The following is a 14,966-nucleotide window of genomic DNA, read 5'->3' as shown; positions in this document are numbered from 1 at the left end:
AGCGTCTGTCAGGACTTCATTCCTTTTTTTTTTTTTTTTTTTTAAGATTTTATTTGTTTATTTGACAGAGAGATTACAAGTAGGCAGAGAGAAGGCGGAGAGAAAGGGGGAAGCAGGCTCCCCACTGAGCAGGGAGCCCGATGCGGGGCTCAATCCCAGGACCCTGAGACCATGACCTGAGCCGAAGGCAGAGGCTTAACCCACGGAGCCACCCAGGCGCCCCTGGACTTCATTCCTTTTTAGGGCTGAATCGTATTCCGTTGTGTGGACAGACGGCGTCTCGCTTGTTTGTTGATGGACGTTTGGGCTGCTTCCGCCCGTCGGCCCCTGAGAACCTGCTGCTGCGAACGTGTGTGCACGTGGACGAGATTCGTTAGCCCCACAAGATCAAGGCCGGTTGCGTGCAGCGCCTGGGGATGGACCCCCGTGATGGGAGGGGCCTCAGGATGAGACATGGGGTGAGAGCAGCCGCCGGTCAGCCTCAGCTCGGACGAGTGTGCGGGACACAGCGGGGTGCAGCCTGTGGGGTCAGCTCCTCCTGGAAGGACCCAGAAGCTTGGACCCCTGCATCAGCTCTCCAGCCCCACTGGGCGCCACCTCCTTCCTGCAAAGTCACATCACGCTGTGTGTTTTTCAGGATGCTTCACCCCCGGCCCAACGTGCGGACCCCACTGTGAGTAAATTTACTGAAATGTGCTCCCTCCCTTCCCTCCCTTCACTTCCTTCCAGAAACTTAGGAAATTCAAGGCAGACGCTGAGGGCGGGTTCATTGAAAACTCGCCTGGCGCAGGCTTTGTCATCGTGTTCCTGTCCCTGCTGCCGAGATCTGGATTCGGGGCCCCAAGATCATTCTCTGTGCTTTGCTCCCTCCCCGGCTGGCGTTTCCCGATTTCTGTCCCTTGCCCAGCAGAGACGGAGGGAGGGGAGCTCCCTCCCTCTCAGGGGAGGGCCCCCTCTCCTGGCTGGGGAGTCCCCGCTCCCACTCAGGTCCCGCAGGGTCCGGGCTTGCTTAGAGCGGGGAGGGCTGCACAGGGTTGAGTATGGGTTTGCATCTCATTAGTCTCTTGCAGGTGTGAAGTCCTTCTGGAAGGAGGGCGTGCCCTGTGGTTTCCTGTAGGGGTAGAGGCCGGGGAAGGGGGCTGTCCCGGGTGGGGGTGGCGAGCACCAGGGCCCTTGGCGTGTTCACGCTCCAGCCCGCTCCCACACTGCCTCGCGGCTGTCTTGTGGTGCAGGAGGAACGATGTCCTCGTCCTGACCCCGTGGCTGGCCCCCGTCCTCTGCAAAGGGAGCTCCGATACTGACATCCCGAATGAGCAGTTCCGGCCACAGGACGCCACCATCGGACTAACGGTGTTTGCTGTCAAAAAGTAAGTAGATGAGATGACAGAGGGTGGGGACCGGGAGGCAGGAGAGACCAAAGACATCATGGTGTGTGTGCGGGTGCATGTGCGTGTGCAGCACAGAGTGTGCCAGGGACCCCCGTCCTCGGGATTAATGTGAAACTGCATGCATTCAGCAGCCTTACGGGGCTCTCCTGGGCCCACTGAGGGGACACACCTGGCTGCCTCTCAGGAGGCTGCATGTCACTGTGGAGGACAGCTCCTGCCTGCTGCCACCCCCCTCGGCACAGACACAGCCCTGACACCAGGCCGCTCTCCCGTGGAATCAAGGGGCAGCGCACCCCAACATGCAGGCTACCGGGGAGCCCTCCTCCAACCAGAGAAGTGGAAGGGGAGACTCGTACGCGCTGTGGATTGGTAGCGAGGCAATGCCAGTCGGGCTGGATCCTCCTGTGTGTCCCTTAGAGGATGCGGCTCATGAGGGGGACGGCAAGGTCAGACCCAGCAATCCGTGCCAGACCCCAGGTCCCTGAGCAGGAGCTGAGCAGTGAGGCCATGGGACCCCAGGTGACCCGTGAGCATGCCAGGCACGGCTACAGTCAAGTGGCCTGGCTCCTCGGAGCCCCTGGAAGGCGGGGCTGGTGACAGCATCAGCTTTCAGGATTGCCAAGGGGTGGGGGGGGGGCGTGAGAGCCCAGGGGGTGCAGGGCCTGCGGCAGGCGGAGCTTCCTTCCTCCAGGGAGCTCCCCGAAGGCCCTCAGGATCGTCCTGAGGCCTGGGTGACCCTTTCCCCAGGCCATCTTGAGAGAGGCATTGGGCCCCATGGGCAGGGACTGAGACGGGCATAGGTTCGGCCCAGAATCCTCTTCCAGTTCCTGGAGACAGGGGGCTGAAATCACCAGCCAGAGCCTACTGCCCAGGGCTCGTGGTCAGCACGAGTGGCTCTGTCGCAGCACTGCCCACTGCACAAACACGGGCTGTCCTCACATGTCCACCCCCCGCCCCCGGGCTCTAAACGTGGCCCGGGGCCGTGGGCAGGAGCCGGGCTTGCACGAAGGAGCCCTTGCCTGCAGGATCCTTGGAGGGAACCAGACTCACAGAGTCTGGCCACAAACCCACACTCACATTGCCCGGTGGACTTGCCCTGGTGACCTGACTCGAGCCTGTGGGGTGGGGTGTCCCTATCCCCAGGTTCAAGGTGGTGCCCACCTTCCCGCGCGCCACCCGGCCTCGAGCACCTGCCGCTGGGGGAGCGCCTGCCCCCTCCTCTCTGCGGAGGGCTCTCTCCTGCAGCAGCTGTGCCTCCTCCCGTGCCAGCCGGTGGCTGCCAGCCACGCAGCCTGGGAGCCTGGACATCCTGACGACCCCCTGCCCTGGGGACAGAGCGGTGCGGGTGCGACGTGGTCTCCCAGTGGGCCTGAGGTCAAGGCCCCCACGGCGCTCCCTCCCCTCCTTTGGGCTCATTGTGCCATGTCCACCCTCGGGCTCCCTGGGCCCAGCTCCTCCTCTGCGGGCAGAGCCCCCTCGGCGCAGGCTCCACACGCTGGGACCGGGAGCAGGTCGTCTGGACCTTCTGGCCTCGCGCTTCCCTGCCTGTGCTATGGGCACCCGCTGGCCTCCCAGGCTGGTCCGAGGACACCCAGCGCAGGGAGGTGCGGGGCACTGCACGGGAGATGCCTCGGGACCCCCGAGCGAGCGCACAGGCCTCACACAGCGTGCCGGGCTTGTGGGGGGCCCAGCGCTGGAGGCGGGCATCCCGCCACGGGGTTCGGGGAGTCCTGGCGAGGGCGGCCGTGGCGGGGGAGGCCCTGAAGTGTCCTAGAAGAGGCAGGAGACAAGGAAGATGACAGGACAGAGCTTCCCAAGGAGGACGACGGAAGGCTCAGAGGACCTCCGAGGCCCTTAGGAAAACTCGGAGGCCCTGGGGATGTTGGCTGCGATGCTGTCCCTGGGGCCAAACAGTTGTGTCCCAAACCCCCAGTCAACACTGCCTGAGGCAGTCTTTGTTGCATCGAGGAGTCAGGGCCGGTGGGGCAGGAGGACTCCCGGGGCGTCGAGTCGAGGCTATCCCGACTTTGCCTCCCTTTTCAGGACTCGTGTCTCGAGGCCGTGCGAAGCCTCGTTCTCTCCATTCTTGGTGCAGCCGGGCCCGTGTTCCGGAGCAGATCCCCGGCGCCCACCCCGCCGCTCAGCCCGAGGCCTGTCCCCTGTCAGCTCCCACGGTGACCGTGAGTGCCACGGGGACGGGGACCACGTGGTTGGGGGTGCTCCCGGATGAAGCCGCCGTGCTCAGTTCCCAGCTGGGGGCCCAGATCCTCTGCTGGGGGAGGGAGGAGGGGAGGGAGTCAGGTTGGGGGAGAGGGAGGAAAGGAGGGAGGGAAAGCAGAGGGCAGGACAGAGGGACGGCGGGACGGAGGGACGGGAGGACGGAGGGAGGGAGGCCGTGGAAGCACAGAAGTGCGGCCCATCCGTCAGGAGTCCTTGGCTGGAGGGAGGTCCGAGGCCGTCCCAGCCCAGACCCTGGATGGTGGCTCCGGCCACGTGCGTCTGTCCTCCCCGTCCTGCCCTTCCTTCTCCTGGGCCGTCTGTCATCCTGGATCCTGTCCACCTCCTCCTCCAACCATTCTGAATGTTCCCAGGAACAGGAGGGCGTCTCAGGAGGGGCTTCCCGCATCCCGTGGCCCGGACGACACTGGGACAGTAGCTCCAGGACATGCTGTCCTGGGGACTGGGACCGAGGATGGCGTCCATGCGCTTGGGCATGAGCGCTGTTCCATTCCCAGCTGTCCCCACGGTCTCTCCCTGCTCTCTCCCTTCTGGCGTGAGCAACCGCACTGGAGTTTCCAGGCTGAGTCCCAGGTCGAGCACTGCTAGGTGCTGGGTGCCTCTGCGGCCTGGGATGGGGGCTGCCCACGGTTGTTCCAGACAGGGGTGCCCATCCCCCTTCTCTCCGGGGGACCTGCACCGGTCCTCCGTGTCACCCCGTTCTCCCCAGCGCTGCTGGTCCCCAGGCCAGACACCTGCCGGTCTGAGGGGGACCTGTGCTGCCTCCAGAGGGTTTCCTTGGCCAGAGGCCCTCCCCGGGAGCTCCCGCATCGCTGACGCATGCTCCCGCGTGCCTATCCGCCCCCCCGACCTGCCTGCTTTCGGTCGATGTCGTTGGGAGACCCGGTGACTTGGAGCCTGGTTGGGACCCGAGGCCGGGGAGAGCTTTCTCTGGCCTTGGGTTGTGAGCGATGCGTTGGCCGCGTGTGGGGCGTCTTCCAGCTCTCTGCCTTGCCCTGGTGTGTGTGCGGGCCCCGGGAGGAAGCAGTTGTGTGGCGTCTGGGGCCAGGCTGTGGTGTCCCAGCGGGAACAGGGGTCTCGGCCCCGACATTGGGCCCCTGTCCACTCAAGGGGCATCTTAGTGTGCGCCTCACTTGCCACGCCGGGCTCTCCACCCACGGCCCCCTCTCCTGCCCTCCGTGCATCTCCTATGCAGAGAACAAGGACGTAGATGTGGACGGGACAGCGTGCCAGGACCCCAGCACCCACGGTGGTTGGGGGCTACGAGGGTGGGGTCGTCCCCAGCTGTGCTCCCGTGAGCCGGGAGCCCGAGGGCACAAGGCCTTCCTCGGCGCAAGAAGGTCTCACGTGGGGGCCATGGGTCCTCCAGGCTCTGAGTGGGAAACGGAGCTGCCAGATCCGTCCCGGGATGGAAGGAGCAGCCCGGCTCGCCGGCCCGGTGGGCACAAGGCTCTTCCTTCCTGGTGCTGCCCGTTTTGGCTGGTTCTCCTTCTCGTGAGCAGGGAAGGCCAAGCCGTGGCACCATCTCAGGGACAGTTTTCCTGGGAGGTCCAGCTTCCAACTGCCTAATGGGGGACGGAGCGGCAGATCTGTGCACCAGCCAGAAGTGGAGGAAGGAACATCCGTCGCTCGTTTCAGGCGTCGGTGAGGGCCTGGCTGCCTCCGGTGGCTACTCTCTGCCTCTCTGGGGTCTTGAAAATGTTCACCTCATGTTCTCTGCTGCAGAGCGTCTTGAGAAATCTCTTGTTTATGTGTAAACCGTCCGGAAGTGACTTTGGTTGGTGAGACCGCTCTGGGAAAAGCATGGGCCTTCCCGACAACACTAAGGTGGATCTCCTATATGATCGCGGTCCTGGGTAGTCATTTTCGGGAAATGAAGTCAATTTCTTGAAATACGACCTGCACCCTCCACCCGCTCTCCGGAGAAGGGCCGCCACCCTTAGCATGGGGCACCTGCGTGGGAAGTCGTAGGCAACCCTTCTCTCGAGGCAGGTGCCTCCCTGCACAAGGGCCTGGCCCAGTGCTGGGAGGTCTCTGCAGCAGCACATTCAATGTCCTGGATACTAGAAAGAGACCGAGTACAGCAGCAGCCCAGTGAGGGGCAGGACACACAACTCCAAACATGGCACCTTAATACATGAAATACAGAAGTTGAACGAACTTTTGCAGAGAGCAGAAGCAGAAAGTTCCCCGTGATCCCAGCCAACAGCCCTTCTACCCCGAAGCAGGTCAGAATGTCCCAGGAGGATCTTTCCTCCCTTGACCACGGGGAGGACAGTGCTGTCACCAGAGCCAAGGAATATAGGGCCCCCAAGGCTGTATGCACAAACCTGCTGAAACTCGCCCTCATCTCCTAGTTACTTCTGTGCCATTTACCAGCCCTCAACCAAAGCCCAATGTCTGTCCACTCGTCACACGTCCATTGCCTCTTTGTCCAAAAGGTAGACACCTCTCCTGGTCTCCATGGTCTTGGGAGTGAGGCTCCCACAAATTAATCAAGACACTTTGCCTGCTTTTCACCTGTTCACCTGTTTTTGTCCATTTCCAGACCCAGAGAAGGGACTTAAGAGGGTGGAGGAAAACTGTCTCCTCTCCTGGAGCCCTAGAGCGGAGCTGGGTGGGGGACTCAGGAAAACCCACCCCGTCTTCCTGGCCTTGGTTAAAACCCACCTCTGCTGGGAAGCAGCACAGGACAGCGCATGGCTGGGGGAGCCACAGAGAGGCAGGCGGAACACGCAGGAGCTTTGTGACCCGCAGGCACAGAATTTGATTCCAGTGACAAGTGCAGGGTGCGACGGTGACCATTATCCTGGAAGCATCGTGAAATCAGACCTCTCCACGCCAGGCTTCATCACTGCTGCTCCTTGTAGTTGCTACTCTTGACTTAGTGGCTTTTCTGAACTAACTGTGTCATGTCTGTGTTCTCGTGTGCGGCCCCTGAGGGCAGTGGCCGTGTGTGTCACTGCACGAACTGGCTGGCTGTGACCCACAGCCACTGGCTGACACAAGGGGACAAGACAGACAGGAAGCAGGGGGGAGGGCAGTGGTCCTGGCAGAGGGCACAGCGCATGCAAAACCTCCGAGTCGGGCCGGTACAGGGCGTACAGGACGCCCGCAGCCCCCTGGGTGGGACACAGGGGTGGGGGCCCGCGGTGGGAGAGGTGGGCTGGAGAGGACGGGCGGGCGGGAGCAGAGTACAGAGGGGCTCACAGGTTATGTTCCGGGAAATCGCTGTGGCTCCAGGAGGAGGATGGGCTCTGTGCAGCGGGGGCCAGGGAGACAGCATGGAAACTGCCTGAAAGGTGAGGGAGCCTCACCGAGAGCAGGGCAGGGGGCGCACAGAGCCACTCTGGGAACAGAGAGGTACCGACAGGCAGGAGAGGCACACTTGTTCCCAGCAGTGTTGGGGGGAGGGGGAGGACGCAGGGAAGATTGCCAGACGTCCTGCTGGGGTAGGGGGAGGTGAGGCCTTTCACTAAATTGGGGTCTTGAGAGCAGCAGCTGGCCAGGAGCTGGGGGTCACTGTGTGACACACGGGTGAGCCCAGAGCCAGAAGGTGGGACATCAGAAGAGAGGTCGAGGTGGGGGTCAGACCCACCCGGGTGACCCCGTCAAGTCCACAGAAGCAGTCTGGGTGCTCTGGGCAGACCAGAGGCGAAGAGGATGAGGCCCGGGTCCGCGACGCATTGCCCAGGTGCAGCGTGAGCCTGCGTGGCACCCCCCGTCCCCCAGCACACGGCCAGTGCCCTCACCCCACTCACCTGGCCCCGGCTCGTCTGATCCCTGGAATCACGCTTCTGAGGCTCGGGAAGCCAGGGCTGTGGAAAGAGCCACCACAGGCCACTGCCGGAGCAGGGGTGACAGATCACACCCACGGGGCGGCCGGAGGGCTGTCATTGTGGACGGCGCTGCCGTGTGACCTCCTGCCGCGGCCAGAGTGGGACCCTGTGTGTGGACAGTGCAGCCGAGGCTGCTCCAGGGAGCAAATCCTGGCCATGTCCCCATCCTCCAGCCATGGGCCTTTACTCCACAGTTCTAGAACCTTCTCTATGTGGAAGCTAAGAGCACGGCTCCCCCGCTGGCCTTCCCCACTCCCCAGCACATGGCTCCCCATCTGTAAGTGGGAAAGACAGCTCACTCACAAGGGGGGCCTCAGTGGGAGGGTCGGTGCGGAGGGACAGCTCACCATGCCTGTCACGACTGTGGGGCCGCTGGGGTGGGGGACAGCTCTGCTGCTGCTGCTTGGAAGGTCCAGACGGCGGCACACGTTTCTTGCCCAAAGAGGACCAAGACTAGTGTTATCAGGAGGAAGGCCGTGGTGCGAAGGGAGCGGCATTTTGTTTTTCCCGCAAGGCAGCAGAGGGACCCGGGTCCCTCCACTCTGCTCCTGGCAGCCTGCCCACTTCCCTCCTGTGGAGGCACGTCGGCTCCCATCGAGGCTGCCTCCCGCCGGCAGGGGGCTGGAGCCTTCTGCCCGCATCTGGACGACCTGATCCACGACTGGCTTCCCTCTCGCTCACAGGGAGAGGGCAGGCGGCTCCTCACTGCCAGCACATGGCCCGGGGTTCCCCACGGATCCCGGAGTTCGGCAGGCCTCCCTAGGGCCTCTTTCCCCCGAGCACGCCCTTCCCTTGCAGTCTGAATGACCGCGCTGAAATGAGCGCTAGAGGACGGCACCGAAGACACGACCGTCGCAAACATGCACGTGCCCAGTGGCCTGGCCCCAGAGCACACGGGCAAACAGGGACACGGCTGAAGGGGCAAGCGTCCACTCAACGGCTGCACTTGGAGTTTCCAAAATCCTACTTCGCTGTCAGTGAGGGACATGGTCAGTGATGGACGCAGTTAGTGATGGACGTGGTCAGTGATGGACGGGATCACGAGACAAGCAGCTGGCACAGAAGGCTAGGACAAGAGCGCAGACCAATGAGACCACCCGATGGCATGACAGTTTTTATTTCTCTACTTTTTTATTTCTTCATTTGGGGGAGGGTGGAGAGAGCACAAGTGGGAGGAGGGGCAGAGAGAGAGGGAGAAGCAGACTCCCCACTGAGCAGGGAGCCCGACCTGGGGCTCCATCCCAGGACCCCGAGATCATGACCTGAGCCGACGGCAGACACTTAACCTAATGAGCCAACCAAGTGCCCCCGGAAAACTTTTAGACGAAAACAATGGACTCCATTTCTGGCAACCAGAGATTCCTTACACACGACACTGAAAGCACAGAGAATACGAAGAGTTCATCAAAATCAAAACTTTTGCAGTCAAAAACCTCACGATGAAAATTCAAAGACAGGCAACAAATGAGGGAAAAAAAACATTTGCAAACCATCCCTCTAAGGAGGACCAGGTATCCCAAATTAAGGAGTTCTTAAAACTCAACAAGGAAGACGAATCCTCATCTTGGTGCATCTACGGTACGTCCATTCAGGGGAAGGAGTCAGCAAGAGGAACAAGCATGCGTCACCGGCTCCGGCACGGCCGAACCTTGAAAACACGCACTCACAGAGGGAGGAGGCAGGCACGAGAGGTCCCATGTTCCAAGACTCCGTTGATACGGAAAGTCCAGAAAAGGGGAAGCTCCGGGGACAGAAAGTGGTTGCCTGGGGTGGGTTGGAACAGGGAGGGTTGGAGCAGGTGGGCACCGGGGAATTCTGGGGAACGTCCCAAGATCTAGGACACAGCTCCGTGAACTGCCTAAAAATGATCGAGCAGCGCAGTTAAAAGAGGCGCAAGTTATGGCATGCAAATGACACCCTGATAAAGCTAGGACAGTAAGCGTCATCCTGGGGCTTCTGGTTGACTCAGTGGGCTCCGCGTCCAACTCGGTCTCGGCTCAGGTCATGGGCTCAGCGGGAGTCTGCTGAGGATTCTCGCTCCCTCCCTTTCTGCCCTTCCCCCCTCAAAGAAACAATTCTTAAAAAGAAACAGTAAGTGCCATCAACAGAACGCTGGCCTCTGAGCTCCGGGAAGAGAAACACTGGGTTGTTCAGACGCAGGCCCGGTCCACACGGAGTGGAGGTCAGGCTTGTAATTCTGAGCGACCCGACTGCTCCCGTGAGACCGCCGCAGGAGAGGAGAGCCGGAGCCGGAGCCCTGCCATTTTCCAGAACTCCGGGACACGGCTCTGTCTGTGCTCCAGGGTGCAGGGTCTGAGGGTGAAGGAGCCGAGGACCTCGCGGGAGCCACCCACAAAGCAGCCTGGTCGCCCCACACCCGGCTGACCACCTGCCACCGTGACTGCCCTCTCCAAGGCCCCAGGTCCCCCTCCTGCCTCTCTCTCTCAGACCGGCTCCTTTGCTCAGCCCTCTGCGCTCCCGCTCTCCCCTCACATGCCCCGCTGATCACGGGGGTGCCTTCCCCCAAACCGGGTCCTCTCTGGGCACGCCTGTCCCCCTCGTTTTCACACCCTGGGGGACTCTCCATTCATGTCTCCAAGGTCACCTTCTCACCTGGCTCCCTGTGGCAGCTGTCCTTCCCGGTCCCAGGCCTTCTGGTACTTCCCAAGTCTTTAAAAATCCTGGTGGAATGAAGGGATAAAGGGATGTAGGGAATCTGAGAAGGGGGATTGTTCCCCAGGGTTCTCAAAAGACCTGAACTCAGTCTTCAGGTCTGCATGGGGTCAGTCATGGGCCAGAAGTGGCGGGAACCACAGGGCTGTGGGGACCAGCGGCAGAGCCCTTGGTCATCAAGAGTCCCAGAGCAGGTAGCACGCTGGTTCCGGCAGCCTGAGGTCAACCCGGACAGCCCAGGACACTGCGAAATGGGGTTCTGGGGTGAACGGTCTGGAAAGAGTTCTTGAGATGTCGTAGGCTCAAGAAGGGACAGGACCCGAGGGCAGAAAGAGCTGCAGTGGGGTCACGAGAGAGACTGATTCTATAGTTTAAAGTTGGGGAGCCTCAGGACGAGGGTGAGTCTCTAAGGACTTTGGAAGCAAGGGTCCCAGGACCTGGAGGGACGAGCTGCGGCGAGGAGGAGCTCACCGCCTCCCGTCCGGTAAAACCCCAGTCGTGAGACCCTTCAGATGTACATCAGTGGGTCATGTGCTTGGGGGATGACCGACAACCCGTATCTCCGGGGGGACGGAGTTAGAGGGAGTTTCGAAGGGGACTTTTACAGGATCCTGGGGGTCGGGCTAGTGTCAAACTAAGGCTGCCTTCCGCCGCTAGCGAATATGAACACGAGCAGCTCAGGTCCCAGAGGAAGGTCACTCTGCCTGTCCCAAGGACTTGTCAATGGGTGTAAGTTGTAAGGAAGTTTGATATTTTTTTTCTCTATTTCTTTTGCTTTGTTTTCCACAGCAAGTTCCTGGGGCGCGAGGGACCTCGTGGGGAGATGCGTGAGTTCTCGCCCCGACTGGAGCCTCCACCCCAGGAGTGTACGTGGGTCACGGCTTACTAGGCTGCACACTTCCCGTGTGGTTTGCTCTATCAATGCTGTGAATGCATTTTTCGAGGAGAAAAGGGACAAAGGGCCATAAAGGAGGCCGAGGGCACAAGCAGGAGGGAGGAGCTGCCACTGAAAGGACCTGGACCCCAGACTCCCCTGGGGTGTCCTTCCTGCCGCGTGACCCAGAGCGTCACCCAGAGCTCCCGCAACCAGTTTTCCACCGGTAAATGAGAGGCCCACTCACCACCCGGCTTTCCTGAGGGTCAGGGGCCGGAACAGAGCCCTGGCTCACAGTAAACACCAACAAATCGGGAGTATTTGGGGGGACAGCGAGCCTGAGCACCACAACCCACGACAGCTATTCCCAGACACGCTCCAGGGCGGTGCCCTCACCCCCCATGCTTGGGCCCCCCCTGTTCTCTGCGGTGCACCCCCTCCTCCCCAAACACCTGTCGGCCCAGGGCGGAGACACACGCAGTCCTGGACATCAGAGCATTGTGGGGGCGGCCCCCACCACGCCCGCTGGCCGGTGGCCCACCACGCCCTGGCCGCAGGGACGCTGGCGCGGCCTGAGCACCCTAGTGCAGGGAGAGGCAGCGGCGGGTGCAGAGGGCCGTGCGCGGGGGGGCCCCCCGATCTCCGAGAGACCCGGACCTGGACCCAGGACCTCGGTGGCGCCCAGCCCGCCTGGTCCCCGGAAGCTCCCGACCGCCCGTCGCGGCCCGAGGCTGGGGGCGCCCCTGCCCGGCCTCTGGCGCGCTGCTCCACGTCCAGACCACGGCCCCTCGGGTCCCGGCGGACGCCAGTGACCGGCCGGTGTCCGCGGCGGCTCGGCCTCGGCCCCGCGTCCCTGGCGACCTCCTCGCATCCTCTTGGCGCCGGCAGGGCTCCTGCCTCTCCGCGACCTTCCCCTCGGCTTCCCGGGGGCGGGCGGGGGCGGCTGGGGGCGGCTGCGGGGAGCCCGACTCCCCAGCGCCCGCCGGAGCGAGGCGAGCAAGAACCGGGGCCTGGAGAGGAAACCTCTGGTCCCGGACGACCCACCGGGCTTTCCCAGACCCGCACCCTCCCGGCCGGTCCCAGCGCGCCCGGCCCCGCCCCCGGGCTCGACCCCGCCCCCGCCCCGCCCCGCCCCTGAGCTCGGCCCCGCCCCCGGCCCTGTCTGTGAGCACCAAGCCAGGTCCCTGGTGGAACACGGAGCCCAGTCCCCGGCTCCGCTCACCCACCCTCAGGGCGGAACCGGGCCTGGGCGGGACCATGCCGCCCTCCACCCACAGAACACTACCCCCCCATTTCCCCTGGCAGCCCCCCGCGATCCCGCCCAACGTGGGTTCCCCATCTCCCAGGTCCTAGGGCCCCTTCGTGGCCTACGGATGCTGGCTGAGTGCCCCTAGGTGCTTAAGCGGCGGCGCCCCAAGAAGGCTGGGCCGTGACATGGCGTCCCTGTTTTGGGGGGTTTGCAGGAAGGGACATTCTGAGGGCGGGCAGGATAACCACCATCGCCCACTCCTCTCCAGAGCACTGTTCCAGAGGCTTCCTCCCAGTCTGCAGAGCAATGTGGTGGGAGCTCTCGGGATTCTCCTGCCGCAGGTGAGGAAGCTGAGGCTCGGGGAGGGGAGGCACACCCGAGGGAGGGAGGACTCACCTGCCCTCCTGCCCTGCTCAGTCCCGGAACTCCGATTCCTTACTCCCCGCTCTCCTCAGCTCAGCCAGGTTCTTTCCTACCAGACTGTCACCTCCCCTGTGCTCTGTCAGGGAGCAGCGTCTTCCCGAAGCCCAGGGTCCTGGGCCTGACGCTCCTCTTTCTCCCTCGCAGGTTCCTACCCCTGCCCCCGCCCCCTCCGTCTCCAGGCAGATGATGACATTCCCCCTGGCTTTAGCAGACGACACCTCCTCAGAGCTCTCCAGTACTGTAGGGACACCTGCACGCAGCCTCAGCTGGTCTGCGCGGTGTCCCCAGCGGCCCCCCCTGCCCCGGCTGTAAGGCAAGAAGGGAAAATACAGAGGAGCAGCCGGCCAGCTGCAGCTCGCGGGGGACACCGGGACCCCGGCGCGACTCGGGGACAGGGTCGCTGGTCATCCGGAGGCTGCTGCGGCAAGCAGACGAGACGCTAAAATACCCAAATGCCACCAAAGGGTGACCCCAGACCTGGAAACAAAGACAAATGTCATCGCACGAGGAACACACAACGAGAAAAAGCAGGGACAGAAGAGACGGCGGCTGGTGCCGCCAATAGCCAGGCAGGGGGCAGAGTCACGGTGAGTGCAGGGGAGCGTGCAGAGGGTCACAGCAGAATGATTAGTTTGACGGAACCAGAAAGCTCGACAGTTGATGCGAACAGAAATCAGGATCTAGGATGGCAAGTGTAAGCCCCACATGTATGGATGATCCCAAGTGTGAAGAGCTTCAATTGTCCTGGTAAGAGATAAAGAGGCGTAGATCGTGTGACATGCTTTTTAAAGAAAACTAACTCCATGACAGCTTGAAAAACATTAGCAAGGAGCCAAAATATTATAGGAGAAGGTCCATCAAGAAAAGCGGGTGTGCGGGGTGCCTGGGTGGCTCAGCCGGTTCAGCAGCCGACTCTGGGTTTCCGCTCAGGTCATGATCTCGGGGTCCTGAGATGGATCTCCACACGGGCTCTGTACTCCGCGGGGCGTCTGCTTGAGATTCTCTCTCCCTCTGGCCCTCCCCTCTCCGATTCATAAATAAAATCCTTTAAAAAAAAAAAAAAAAAGGCTGCCTCCCGTATGATCTCAACTCTGTGGCTTTCTGGAAAAGGCATAGCTCCGGAGACCTGAGGAGCTCAGTGCTCATCACCTCCCCGGCTGGGGAGGAGGGAGGAACAGGCAGAGCACCGGGGATTCTGGGGGGCAGTGAAACTCCTCGGCCCGATGCCGTCTGGCAGGTGCACGTCATTCTCTATGGTCCCAAACCCGTGGGATGTACAACACAAAGAGGGACGCCTCATGGAAACCACGGACTTCATTTAACGTGAGTGTACCGAGAGTGTCTCACATGTCGAATATGACAAGTGCCCCACACGAAGACAGGAGGTCAGCACTGGTGGGAGTTGTGCTGGAGGGAGGGGTGCAGCTGGCGAAATGTCCGGTGTGCTCAGTCCTTCCGTGCGCCTCAGACTGCTCTGAAGACATAAAACCCATTAAAGCAAAGAGGCAATAGACACAGAGGATTGGAACAGAAGGGCTGATTGAACCCATGTTACGGGTCGAATAATGCCCCCCACAAAATATAGGTTGATGTCCTAACCCCTGACACCCGTGAACACGACTCGATGTGGACTAGGAGCTTTGCGGGTGCAGTCAAGACCCAAATGAACGTGAGGTCATAGCGGAGTAGAGTCGCTCATAACCCAGGATGACTGATGGGCTCACCAGCCGAGGAGAGAAGCGCAGAGGACGGCAGCCGCAGACAGACGGAGCAGGGAAGCTGCGAGCCCAGGAAGGCGGGGGGGGGGGGGGGGGGGGCGGCGCAGCCACCGCCGGATGCTGGGAGGCGCAGGGAGGCTTCTTCTACCCCAAATCTCAGAAGGACCGAGGCCCTGCCGACATCGGCATCCCAGACTTCCAGCCTCCAGGACTGGAGAGAACAAATCTCCCTTCTTTTCAGGCACCCGGCTCTGGTGCTTGTCTACGACAGTCCTCAGACACTAATGCAGTCCCACCACCGAGTGTGCTGCTACTGACACACGCGGAGAGTCCTGGTCCTCTTAACTGTCATCTCATCCACATCAGTGACACACAAAATATGCCCGGCAATGGCAGTACACCCTCCACCACCTATCACTGCACGAGAAACGTCCGTCCCCTCCACAAAGTCCCCTGGTGCCCCGTGTCCAGACGAGTACCGCCACCTCCCTCCGTGGCAGACCCTGTCTGGGATCAGTCACCACAGAGGGGTATCGCCCCCGCTTGGCTACGGTCCGCGGAATC

The 14,966-nt window shown here is 61.9% G+C and overlaps 1 long non-coding RNA gene across 1 annotated transcript; it reads left to right on the top strand.

The window, feature by feature from the left end:
• Window positions 1–1,150: 1,150 nt before the first annotated feature.
• LOC308353737 lies at window positions 1,151–13,733 on the top strand. Its single transcript, XR_013967803.1, has 5 exons — window positions 1,151–1,367; window positions 3,432–3,568; window positions 10,928–11,238; window positions 12,476–12,602; window positions 12,829–13,733. It is a non-coding gene; the product is annotated as an uncharacterized lncRNA (long non-coding RNA).
• Window positions 13,734–14,966: the final 1,233 nt, after the last annotated feature.

This window comes from Martes martes, assembly GCF_963455335.1.
Source record: "Martes martes genome assembly, chromosome: 12".
NCBI lineage: Eukaryota > Metazoa > Chordata > Mammalia > Carnivora > Mustelidae > Martes > Martes martes.
This window is presented reverse-complemented; position numbering and strand designations above follow the sequence as displayed.